We start from the raw sequence: 12993 nt of genomic DNA on the forward strand, positions 1-12993 counted from the left end.
TGATAATGCTGCAAAGCTTGGGATCTAAGCGCTGCTCATGACGAATGTTTAAAAGGTCAGAGATGGACAGCACACAGGTGTCATCGTCACACTCGCTTTCAGGCGGCGGATCTACCGGGTTGCAGGACAGGCAATCAGCGTCAGTGTGTAGCCGGCCGAACGTGTGAACGACAGAAAAAGTGTATTCCTGAAGACGCAGCGCCCAACGCCGTAGACAACCAGTAGGGTCATTCAGCGTAGAAAGCCAACATAAGGCGTGATGGTTGGTGATGACTGAGAACGGGCGGCCAAACAAGAGCGAAATTTTGTATTGGCCAGTACGCGAGGGCTAAACACTCACGTTCTGTGATCGAATAATTCCGCTCAGCCGCTGAAAGGAGGCGACTGGCATAGCAATGACACGAGTGCGGCCCGTCTGCTGTTGGGCGAGAATGGCGCCAATACCGTGGCCACTGGCGTCGGTGCGTACCTCCGTTCGTGCTGAGGGGTTGAAGTGTGCCAGGACGGGTGGGTTGGTGAGGACTGCGATGAGTTCAGAAAAGGCTTGAGATTGTTCTTGGCCCCAGTAGAATGGAACGTCGTTCTTCAGAAGAAGTGTGAGTGGATGAGCCGTGTCCGCAAAGTTGGGGACAAACAGCCGAAAATACGAGCAAAGGCGAAGAAAACTACGAATGTTACTGGTACAGTGGAGTGTAGGAAATGCACTTACAGCACGAATTTTGTCGGGGTCGGGTTGAACGCCGCGGGCATCGACCAGGTGTCCGAGCACTTTGAGTTCACGTCTGCCGAAGCTACACTTTGAATTCAGCTGAAGGCCAGCTCTTCGGAAGACTCCAAGAATGGCATCAAGGCGGTGAAGATGGCTCTCGAAGGTCGAAAAAAAGACCATTCGCTCAGTCGATGCTTTAACATTGCGCGCGTGAACTGGCAAAATAGGGGATTCTTGGCGCGTGTGCAGAATCAGTTACAGCCTTTGTGTGGCGAAACCAACTTATTTTTCTCCGTCTCAGGAATCAGAAAACATATGTTAATGCTTCTTTCTAAAACATTGCGAAGCTTTTGAAACGATAGAGAAGGAATGTTAATATTCAGACCACCACTGACAACAAGATACAAAAGTATTGCCTCCTTTATATTCATGCAGTCCTTATATATAAGTTCGAGCGCGGAAGGCCTCAGACCCTTGTCAAATACTGGTGGGGGTCTCAGACCCCTGAGCCCTGGGTTAGATTTAAGCCCTGACGGGCACAGGCAAACAACCCGGAATTAACGCATTAAAGATATGTCAGGTGCGAACGACCTACGTGGAGCGACTAAACTTAAATGTACAACGGTACAACTTTATCACATAAAATGCCATCCTCGTACTCGGTGATTCCGAGGGATCAGAAAAGCCAATTTACTTGCTTTTTTTCTTGTTTTCTATCGCAGGAAGCGCTAATGTGAACGAATAAAAAAGGAAACATGCCTATGAGCCCAGTATTGCACAGAAATACACGATGTAAAGCAATCTATAGTCAGTTTTATCGTGGGAAATTAGCCCAGGACGAGCAGACACAAGGCCGTAGATCACACGTACGAGCTCTGATTTTCAACTCGCTTATTTACCAGATAGCAAAGCGCGAGAAATCGGAAAAACTAGCCTGAAAAGCCTGTGTGTTCTCCCCCCATGCATATTCCCTTTTTTTTAGCACCTCAACACGACCACCAGCCGATTTCGTCGCTTCTTTTTCCAACAGCGGCGCTCGAACTGACTGCGATGCGCCTCCCTCCTACGCCGCGCAGCGAAGCAGACAGCCAACTTTTCTCCTCCGGATGGATGGATGGGTAAGGCTGAACTCTGAATCGGGCGGCGGCGTCACAAGCCACCTAGCCATGAGTAGTAATAGAGTTTGGACCTATTCTTGCCTTGCTTTCAGCCACCTAATCTTCGTTTGGTTATTTGCACCCTTTTAAAGTCAATTTTTCCTCCATTATCCTTAAACCCCAATGCTTTGGCTAAATCTGCCCCATTGCCTTAAACTATATGACAGAGCCCTTTACAGAAAATTATTAAGTGTTCAGCCATTTCCTCATCCTCCGCACTCACCCTGCACAGCGTGTCTATCTCCTGGTACTTGACTCGGTACGTCTTAGTCCGCAATACTCCTGTCCTAGCCTCGAACAACAATGAGCTGCCCCTAGAATTATCGTAAATGTTTTCTTTGGCTATTTCCGGCTTGAAAGTTCTGTAGATTTCCAATGCTGATTTGGTCTCTATCCCTGTTTTCCACAGACCCCTCTCTGTTTCTTTAACCTTTTTCTTAATTGATTATTCCTGGCTGGTCCCCCTACTGCTGTCCAAATATTTGCTTGCCCATTTTCTTGTGCGCTTTCTCCATCTTGTGTCAACATTCCTCATGTAGAGGTAGCTGAAGACTTTTCTAGCCCACCGCTTTTCTCCCATTTTTCTCAATCGTTGCTCAGATGCTATCTTGCTGCCAGCTTCTCTGCTCTCAAAAGAAGACCATCCCAGGTCACCCTGCACACCTTGGTTTGGCGTATTCCCATGAGCTCCCAAAGCAAGCCTACCCACCCCGCGCTGCTTAATTTCCAACCGTGTTCGGACCTCTCATCTCATACACAGGACTGCATTGGCAAAAGTTTGACTAGGAGCCATCACCCCTTTCCAAATCCCTCGCACCACTTCATACCTATTGTAATTCCACAGTGCCTTGTTTTTCATGACGGCTGCGTTTCTGCTTCCCTTAGCTGCCAAATATTTTCCATGCTCCGTTAGATATTCAGCTCCATTATTTATCCACACCCCAAGATACTTGTACTTATCCACTACTTCCAGCATGTCCTCCTGTATCTTATGTTCGCCGGCCTCATTATGCATAAAAATTATGACTGCCGATTTTTCTTTGCTAAACGGCAGATCTAACTTATCTCCCTCTATACTGCAGATATCCATCAACTCCTGCAAATCTACCTTGTTGTCAGCCATCAGTACTATATCATCTGCATACATCAGTCCTGGTAATGACTTGGATAAATTCTCCTTGCTTGAGTAAGGAAAGGTTGAAGCCAAGTCCACTTCCCTCTAGTTTAGCCCCTAATCCTTGCAGGTACAGCATGAACAACATAGGGGACGGGACATGCTTGTCTAAGCCCCCGCTTTACCTCTACAGGCTTCAACACCTTTTTTTTCCATTTTATTAGCACCTGGTTATCCTTATAAATATCTTTTAAAAGACTGGTTACTCCACTTTCCACACCTAACACATCCAGAATTCTCCATAAGTCTTCTTGAAGTTCACTGTCATAGGCTCCTTTGATATCCAGAAAAGCTAGCCATAGGGGTCTGTGTTTCTTTTCTGCTGCCTCAATACACTGTGTCAATGAGAACAAATTGTCCTCTAACCTCCTTTGTTTCCGGAAACCATTCTGCTGCTCTCTACCCATGCCTGCAGTCTGTCCTTTATAATCGGCATCACCACCCTAGCTGTAGACCACTGATGTTACTGTTATGGGACGGTAGTTGCCTATGTCAGCTTTGTCTCCCTTTCCCTTATATATCATGCTCATCCTACTTAGTGTCCATTCATCAGGAACTTTGCCATCAATTAACATTTTGCTCACCACCTCTCTTAACGTTTCCTTAGACTTTGGGCCCAATGCCTTTAATAACATAATAGGGATACCATGTGGGCTTGCTGATGTGCTACTTGATACTCTCTTCTCGGCTCTTTCCCACTCTCTTTGTCCAATTGAAACAATTGCACTAACAGGTCTATCCTCCTCTACTAAGGCACCCACGACGATTCTTTGTTCTTTAAACTTTTCTGACATCATTAGTCGTGTATGTTCTATTTGCTTTCCCCTTCTGGCCGGATACCTTGATCTGATCGGATATTAGTATTCGACGGCAGCGCCGCGCGCGGCCAACCGCTCTTTTTTTTTTTTTTTGCCTCAGCGCCTCCCAGCGAAACGCGCCCCGCTCTTGCCACTACAAAGCCTTCTAGAACACTACAACCGGACTCTGCAATGTCTCTCCTCCTTTATCCTCCACATTTTCTATCTCCGCGACGCTCACGTACCTCGGGCCCTTAGCAACGCTGTTGCTAGTGGCTCGAGTTTTCATAGCAACAGCGATGCCGTTGCTAATGGCCCGACTTGGCTAACCCTAAATTTTGACGTCACTTCCGCCACACTTTCTCCAATGCATTGGGAATGGCAAGGGCCTCTCCTCAGTTGTTTTCTTCCTCCATGCCCGTGGGTGACCGTGGGAGGAGCTTCGCGGTGTCAACTTCAACCATTTATTTCGAAATAAGGAATGCGTCTAGGGCGCCCGAATTTCATAAATATAATAATAAGGTCCAGTATTATCTGCCAGACTACAATACTAATATCGTTACGCTGAAAGCCTTCGTGGAAAACGGGGCGTCGGGAACACCGTGTCAGCAGTCAGTCGTCTCGCGCGCGCCACTTCGTCCTTCTTCCCTAGCGCATCTTCATCTTTTCAGCTCGTTATATTTCCCGCCTGCGCAGCCGAAGCCCGCCTGGAGAGTTACGAGGTCTCACGAGAGTGGCAGGGCTTCAAGCGCGCAACATGTGATCAGTCTTTTTCGAACGACGGCCTGTTGTAGTGAGGCGCGTGCAAGCTCGTAGGTCACATCACTGATGCAGTTAATGATCACGTAAGGTCCACCGTAGTGAGCCAACAATTTCTGGTTAAGGCCACGCCTTCGTAGCGGTCGCCAAAGCCTGACAGCATCGCCCGGAGCGTAGGTAACGTGCCGACTGCGTTTATCGCAGCATTCCTTGGAGCGGTCCTGCGAAGCAGTGATCCGCAGGCGCGCCACTCGCCGAGCTTCTTCTGCGAGACATAGGGTTTCAGCGATTTTTATAGGGAGAACGGCAATATGATGTCCAGGGTGGTGGCCGGGCGTACAGAAGAAAGGGCTATAACCCGTAGTCTCATGAGTGGCTTTATTGAAGGCATATGTGGCAAAAGGCAGGGTGGTGTCCGCATGCTACGTATACATTGAAATCATATTTGTCAACGTCCTGTTTATGTGCTCTGTCAAACCGTTCGTTGGCGGGTGATAAGGTGTGGAGGGATGAAAATTCGTTGCATATAGACTCAGGAGCTCCTCGAGAACATCCGCCGTGAACTGACGGCCCACGTCACTTATCAGAACCCGTGGTGGTCCATGGCGTAAGATAACTGAGCGGAACAGAAACTGCGAAACTTGATGGGCTGTAGCTGATGAGATAGCCGCCGTTTCACAGAACCGAGTAAGATAATCGGCGCAAACGACAATACAGCGGTAGCCAAAGGAAGACTGGAAATGGACCCAGCATGATCGATGCCAACTTGCTCCACGCTGGGAGGTGGCGCAGGGTGCAACAGCCCAGTGGGAGCAACTGTAAGGTTTTTGTAGAATTGACAGTGTGTACAACTGGCCACATATTTGTCAATGGTCGATCGCACCTTCGGCCAATAAAAGCCGTGCACGGCGCGATGACCAGACGTCATTTCGAAACATCGAAATTTCGCGCAACAAATTTGAAACACGTGACTAATTCTGAGAACCCATCAGAGAAAAACATATGGCACCCAACGGCGGCCATGTGTGTCGAGAATAGGGCCCCTGGAACAATGTGTACGCAGAAGCGAGTGGATGCAATCATTCGAGACACGTCTCGGCGCATCATGGACGACGAGGAAAATGATAAGCCGTGCCCTGCGGCTTTGAGTATGCACGAACAGAACAAAACATTCGTGCCACTGCTTAGATTATTATTCTTGTTACAAATAAACTGATAAGGCCGCATGCCTGCCGCTGTTGGCAGCAACAAACAAAGCTTAGCGTAGTTCCCCCCCCCCCCCCCCCCCCCTATCCAATATGTTTTCATTTCATTTATTTCCTATCAGGGCTGTTCGGTGTTAGAGAGGAGTGGATTGTAAAAAAAAAGATAGAGTATGTGTACTAGGCAAGTTAATGAAGATGATGAAATACGGCAGATTTGAAGCCTTCTGGTACGGTGATGGACACGAAGGAGGCGGGAAAGTGGTTTTAGTCTGTGCTGTCATTGAAACAAAAGATTCAAAATCAAGATTAGTTTTACAGCTTGGCGCCAAATTTGAATATGCGGTAAATCCGGAATGAAAGATAAGTAGGAGTAATAAAAATTGATTGCTTCTGATTTTTATTGCTAAAATAAATGTGAAAAAGAGATAAAGAAATTTCACGGCGTAAAGAAAGATAAGGAAGGTTTAATGTTTTTTTTTTTCATAAGTGTTATGCTGGTAAAGCGAGAATAATTGGACAGAATGAAAAGAGCAGAGAAATTTCGGATGGATTCGATGGCTTGTATGAGTGATTTATGGCGGAATCCCAAGCAAAATAGGCGTACTAAGTTTCGGATGTACAAGATACTTGTATAGCAGTACTTTCAGGGTCATTGGAGCAAGGGAAGCCAAGCGTTCGGTTAGTAGTAAGATGTTCGACATGCGTTTCCCATGTGAGGTTATTATCAATCTATACGCCAAGGAGCTTATAATCAGAGACATACGTTAAAGTCCAGTCAATAAGAAAATAGGTGCATGAAGACTCCTATACTAGGCATTGCACAAAGCGAAAATGTTATCCGATTGAAGAGTGTGTAGTACATAAGAGGGGTTAGATATTTGCCGATATAATATGAAATCATCTGCGCTGTCTTATTGCGAGTCAATAGAATTACAAAGATTGTTAATCATATCATATTGTCACGTAGTGGTTACAAGGCCGTTGGCATCAAAAGAAGACACAGGCTTGATGGTATTGAAATTAACTCTTTATTGGGCTGACTCGCGCCCGCAAAAGAACTAAGCAACTCGGCGGCGGCGATAGCAACAAACGCGCTCGTCGATCGTCGAACAAAGAATGCCCGTCGCACTCGTCAACGCTCAATTCAAAGGCTGCTCAGAACAATGTAGATAACGTCGCAAACTGCTACTAGCACAACCTGGAACATTGCAGGAACATACGCAAGTGATCGGAATCTTCGAGACAGATCTCGGCGCATCTTTCGCGACAAAGAAAATGATAACGCATCGTATCGCGACAACGAGCATGAACAAACACGGGAAACAGAATTGATACGCGTGCCAGGATCACAGTGATAAGCCCGCATGCCGGCGGCTGTTAAAAAACAACAAATACAGTTTTGAAGGTTTCGCGGTATTACTCCCCCCTTAAAAAACATCGCCTCGATGTTCTAAAATAATCAAAGCAACTTAAATAGAAACATTACAAAGTTTACACACAACGGATTCTTTAACGCGCGTATTAAGGTTTCAGACGAACAACATGTACGATTTCTGGGCGCGCGCGTCGCCGTTGTGATGTTGTCGTACCGTCGGGAATGACTTCGTCAGCAATTTTTAGATCTATGTGCGTGCTTTCATTTAACTCAACTTGTCACTTCACCAACCAGACAAACAGCAGATTCGGCTAACACGCTAGATTTGATCCTAACGACCCATCCGGAACTTGTATCTCCCATTATATGTCTTCCAGGTATAAGTGATCATTCCATGCTGCACTTCGAGATAACAGTTTCATCTCCACGGGCCGTTTCGCGCCAGAAAGTCATTCGTGACTACAGTAAAGCAAACTTCAATGTTATCAACAAAAAACTAGGCAGGTATTTAGACACATATCTGGAAGGCTTCGAACTACGTAGCGTACAGGATAACTGGGAATTATTCAAGATAAAAGTGCAGGAACTCACCGAGGAACATGTGCCTGTTCGACGCATCTCATCTAATACTAATACTCCATGGTTTAACCGAACACTTAAACGTCTCTTGAATAAAAAGAAACGCCTTTTTCGTTCCGCAAAAGCAAGTAACCGAAGTGACCGCTGGGAAGCCTATTTTGCAGCAGAAGCCGATTACACGAAAGCTGTACATGGCACAAAAAATTTACTTTTTTAATACCACTTTGCCAAACATGCTATCAAGTAACCCAAAGAAATTCTGGAATGTTGTCAACCCTTCTAAGAATAATGCGATTTCACTTCAGGACGACTCTGGTGAGCCTCTCCACCCAGCAGAATGCCCCGTTGTGCTTAACAAAGTATTTTCACTCAGTTTTATCCCGTCTAATATGATTACGACATGCACTGTGCCGCGCAATAACTTTTGCTGTATGTTTCCTATTATAATTGATTCTGGTGGTATTGGGAAAATAATAGATTCATTAAAAATTTCTTCATCGTGTGGTGTCGACGGCATTAATTCAAAGTTCTTGAAACAAACTAAGATATACTCATCCCTTTATTTAGCAAAAATTTTTCAGCAGTCATTGCAGAATGAAACGCTGCCCTCGGACTGGAAAGTAGGGAAGGTGGTTCCCTTACACAAATCAGGTAACAAATATTCACCTTTGAACTACAGACCCATTTCACTAACAAGCATTCCCTGCAAACTAATGGAACATATTCTCTATTCTAACATATTCAACTTCCTGGAATCAAACTCATTTTTTACTTCGGCCCAGCATGGTTTCCGGCGAACTTATTCTTGTGAAACGCAACTCCTTCTCTTCTCACATTCCCTGCATGTAATTATCGATAAAAATTCACAGGCCGACTGCATATTTCTAGATTTTTCAAAGGCATTTGATAAGGTGAACCACAAACTACTCATGCTTAAGCTTTCTGCTCTAAACCTAGATCATAATGTTTTAGCCTGGCTTGAATGTTTTCTTGCTAATCGTTCACAATATGTAACGCTTAATGACTACGATTCCCCTTTAACTGAAGTAACATCAGGTGTCCCCCAAGGTTCTGTACTAGGCCCACTTCTTTTTTTGATATACATCAATGACTTGCCTAATTGCGTTTCTTCTAACATACACTTATACGCAGATGACTGTGTTTTATATCGTGAAATTTGCACCGAAGACGACAAACACTACCTTCAGACTGATCTCGATAACATTTCTCTTTGGTGTAAAAAATGGCAAATGCAACTAAACCCTCGCAAGTGTGCTTTAATGAGAGTTTCCAGACAAAATACTACTACCTCCGCTTACGCTTTGGATAATATTCAGATTGCACCTGTAACATCATACCGGTACTTGGGTGTTATCATCAGTTCGTCATTATCCTGGAAACCGCATATCGAACTAATTATTAGCAGCGCTAACCGCATGCTAGGGTATTTACGTCGTAACTTCATCAAAGCACCTGTCTCCTTAAAATTACTTCTTTATAAAACACTTGTTCTTCCTAAATTAGAATATGCCGCCCCCCTTTTGGACCCTCATCATGTCTCGCTTTGTACTTCACTGGAACTTGTTCAGAATAATGCAGTTCGTTTTATACTTTCTAATTTTAACCGGACCGCGAGTGTCACAGCTATGAAATCTAACTTTTCCTTACCGTCTCTCGCACAACGTAGAAAATTTTTACGCCTATGCTTTTTTCATAAAATTTATCATCACCAGTTACTGCACTCTCGTTTTATCACTACACCCCCCTATCGCTCTTCTCGTGTCGACCATCAACATAAGACTGGATCTATTTTTTGCCGTACTGACACTTTTTTGCATTCTTTCATTCCTCGCACATCGAAAGAGTGGAACCACCTTCCCGCTGCCGTGGCTTGTATACAGGATTATACTGCTTATCGTCAGTCTCTGATGACGATGCTTTTATCTGATGCGAATAGTTAGTTTCTTTGTTGCTTTGTTATTTTCTTAGTTTTTTATTACTTTTTTTTTCTGCTATGTTTGTTCAGTTTCTTGCGTTGCATTTGTTACAGTTGTTGTTTCCGTACTTTTTCGAATACTGTGTGTTGCTACATTTTAACTACGTTGTTGTGCCGCCTTTAACAAAAAATAATTTTTTTCTTGCGTTGTTTGCTTGCCCACTCCCCTCTGTAATGCCTCGGCTCTTGAGGGTGTCGAAAATAAATAAATAAATAGTCCAGTTGTCCCTCGCGGCGAAGGATTTTGTACGGCCCAAAGTATCGACGCAGCAGCTTTTCACTTAGTCCACGGCGGCGAATTGGAGTCCAAACCCTGAGTTGTACTCCTGGGTTGTACTCTGCGTGGCGTCGTCGTAAGTCGTATCGTCGGGTGTCGGTGCGCTGTTGGTCTTTAATACGCAGCCGTGCGAGTCGTCGGGCTTCCTCTGGACGCTGCAGGTTACGTGCTGCAGCATTGCGTCTAGCGTCGTCGTGGGCTCCCTGCCGTACACAAGCTTGAACGGGGCCGCTCTGGTCGTCTCCTGGACTGCCGTGAAGATCACGTACGGTAAGATGGCGTCCCAGGTCTTGTGTTCAGCGTCGACATACATGGCTATCATGTCCGCTATTGTTTTGTTCAGGCGCTCCGTAAGGCCATTGATCTGGGGATGGTACGCAGTTCGTCGATGGCTTGTATGACTGTATTCCAGGATGGCTTGCATCAACTGTGCCGTAAACGCCGTTCCCCTGTCCGTGATGAGCGCTTCCGGGGCGCCGTGTCGCAAGAGAACTTGTTCGACAAAAATTTGGCAACTTCTGCCGCGGTACCATTGGGCAGTGCTTTTGCTTCGCTGTAACGGGTAAAGTAGTCATTGGCCACGATAATCCACTTGTTACCCATAGACGAAGCTGAAAAGGGGCTGAGGAGATACATCCCAATTTTTTGGAAGGACAGGTCTGGGGGCGGAATCGGGTTCAGTAGTCCTGCTGGTCTGATCGGCGGTGTCCTGCGTCGTTGGCACTCGCGACATGTCTTCTTCGGCAGGCAGTCGCGGCCAGTAGTACTTCTCCTGGATTCGCCGCAACGTGCGCGCAAACCCGAGATGGCCTGCTGTGGGCTCGTCGTGCAACGCCTGCAGAATTTCCTGCCGGAGGTTTTTAGGCAGAACAAAAAGCTGCGCGGTCCTTTTGGGTGCGAAGTTCTTCACGACGAGGCCATTGCTTAACGCGAACAATGCTAAATGTAGCCTGAACACAGCAGAAGGGGAAGCGGTCTTTTCTTCTAAGTAATCGGCTAGCGCTTTCAGCTCAGGGTCTCATCGCTGTTGTTCAGCGAAACTGCTGGCGCCTACGGGTCCCAAAAAAGCGTCATCGTCGTCTTCTTTCGCGCCGGCGCATAAACGGGGGCTCGTGACAAGCAGTCTGCATCGGAGTGCTTGCGGCCTGACTTGTAGACGACTGTGATGTCGAAAGGCTCCATCGGGCAAGGTGGCCGGAGGGGTCTTTCAAGTTAGCCAGCCAGCAGAGCGCGTGGTGGTCGCTTATCATCTTGAATGGTCGACCGTAGAGGTATGGACAAAACCTAAAAGTTGCCCAGATGATTGCGAGGCACTCCTTCTCGGTCGTTGAGTAATTGACTTCGGCTTTTGTGAGGGACCTGCTAGTATAGGCGATTACGTTTTCCTGTCCGGCACTCTTCTGGACGAGAACGGCTCCTAGGCCCACACTGCTTGCGTCAGTATGAATTTCGGTCTGGCGTTTTCTAAGTTTCATCTAAGTGGCCAAGTACCGGAGGGGACTGCAGACGGCGCTTAAGTTCGTCGAAGGCTTCTTGCGGCGCTTCCCATTTAATAGGTACGCCAACCTTTGTGAGATGTGTCAACGGTTCGGCGATGCGCGAAAAGTCCCTGACAAATCGTCGATAATAAGCGCACAGCCCAAGGAACCTGCGCACGGCTTTCTTGTCAGCAGGCGGTGGAAATTGTGCGATTGCAGCTGTTTTCTCCGGGTCTGGCCGAACACCGTCCTTGTTAACGATGTGACCTAGGAACCGCCTTTCCTCGTAGGCGAAGTGGCACTTCTCTGGTTTTAAGGTAAAGTCACTATGATTTGATGGCTTCCAACACTGTCTGCAGCCGTTTCGGGGGGTCTTCAAAGTTTGACGAGAAGACAACATCATCCAAGTATAGCCCGCCAGCAGTGTCCATTACTCGTTGAAACATCGCTGGTGCAGAGCAGAGGCCAAATGGCATTACCTTGAACTCGAAAAGGCCGTCCGCTGTGATGAATGCGGTCTTCTAGCGATCTCTTTCGTCGACCTCAATTTGCCAATATCCGCTCTTCAGGTCCATCGATGAGAAGTACCTTGCACTGCAGAGCCGGTCCAGTGTGTCGTCGATGAGGGGAAGTGGGTAGACATCCTTCTTAATTATGCTATTCAAGCGGCGGTATCCGACGCAGAAGCGAAGTGTGCAGTCTTTCTTCTTCAACAAAACGACTGGTGCCGCCCAAGGGCTGCTCGATAGCTGGATCACGTAATCACGAAGCATTTCCTCAACTTGATCGCGTATGGCCTGGCGTTCTCGTGGCGATACACGGTAAGGGCTTTGACGTAGCGGTCGAGTGTTTTCGTCCGTGATGATGCGATGCTTTGCCAACGGAGTTTGACAACGGACCTTTGTATTTGGCCTTCCTGAACATAACCAGGGCGTACGACAACGTAAACAGGGAACTCCTGTGGAACATATTAAAAGAAGGTATAGGTTAGGAGATAAGAGTTCCTACAGGAAATATGCCGGGATATAACAAGGTAGAAAGTACATGGGAAGAGATAAGAAGTACGGACGCTGTCAAGGTATACATGCAAAGGATTAAGACAAGGTTGTCCTCTATCACCGCTGCTGTTCATGCTTTATACATAAGCCTGGAACACGGAGGTTGGTTGGTTGGTTTGGAGGGTTTAACGTCCCGAAGCAATTCAGGCTATGAGAGATGCCGTAGTGGAAGACTCCGGAAATTTCGACTACCTGGGGTTCTTTAACGTGCACTGACATCGCACAGCACATGGGTGCCTTTCTTTTCGCCTCCATCGAAAAGCAGCCGCCGAGGCCGGGATCCGATCCCGCATCCTTTGGAAACAGTAGTGGAACGCCGTAACCACTGCGCCACCCCGGCGGGATACAAGAACGTAACCTAGGTTTCAACCTGTCATATAGATTAGGTGGAAAGGCGGTAGAGCAACGTCTCCCCGGTTTAATATATGC

The 12993-nt window shown here is 46.7% G+C and overlaps 1 pseudogene; it reads right to left on the reverse strand.

The window, feature by feature from the left end:
• Positions 1-1915: 1915 nt before the first annotated feature.
• LOC146194365 (uncharacterized) lies at positions 1916-3134 on the reverse strand (annotated as a pseudogene).
• Between the last annotated feature and the right edge of the window lie 9859 nt (positions 3135-12993).

This window comes from Amblyomma maculatum, chromosome 3 (genome assembly GCF_055883805.1).
Source record: "Amblyomma maculatum isolate TAMU_Amacu chromosome 3, ASM5588380v1, whole genome shotgun sequence".
NCBI lineage: Eukaryota > Metazoa > Arthropoda > Arachnida > Ixodida > Ixodidae > Amblyomma > Amblyomma maculatum.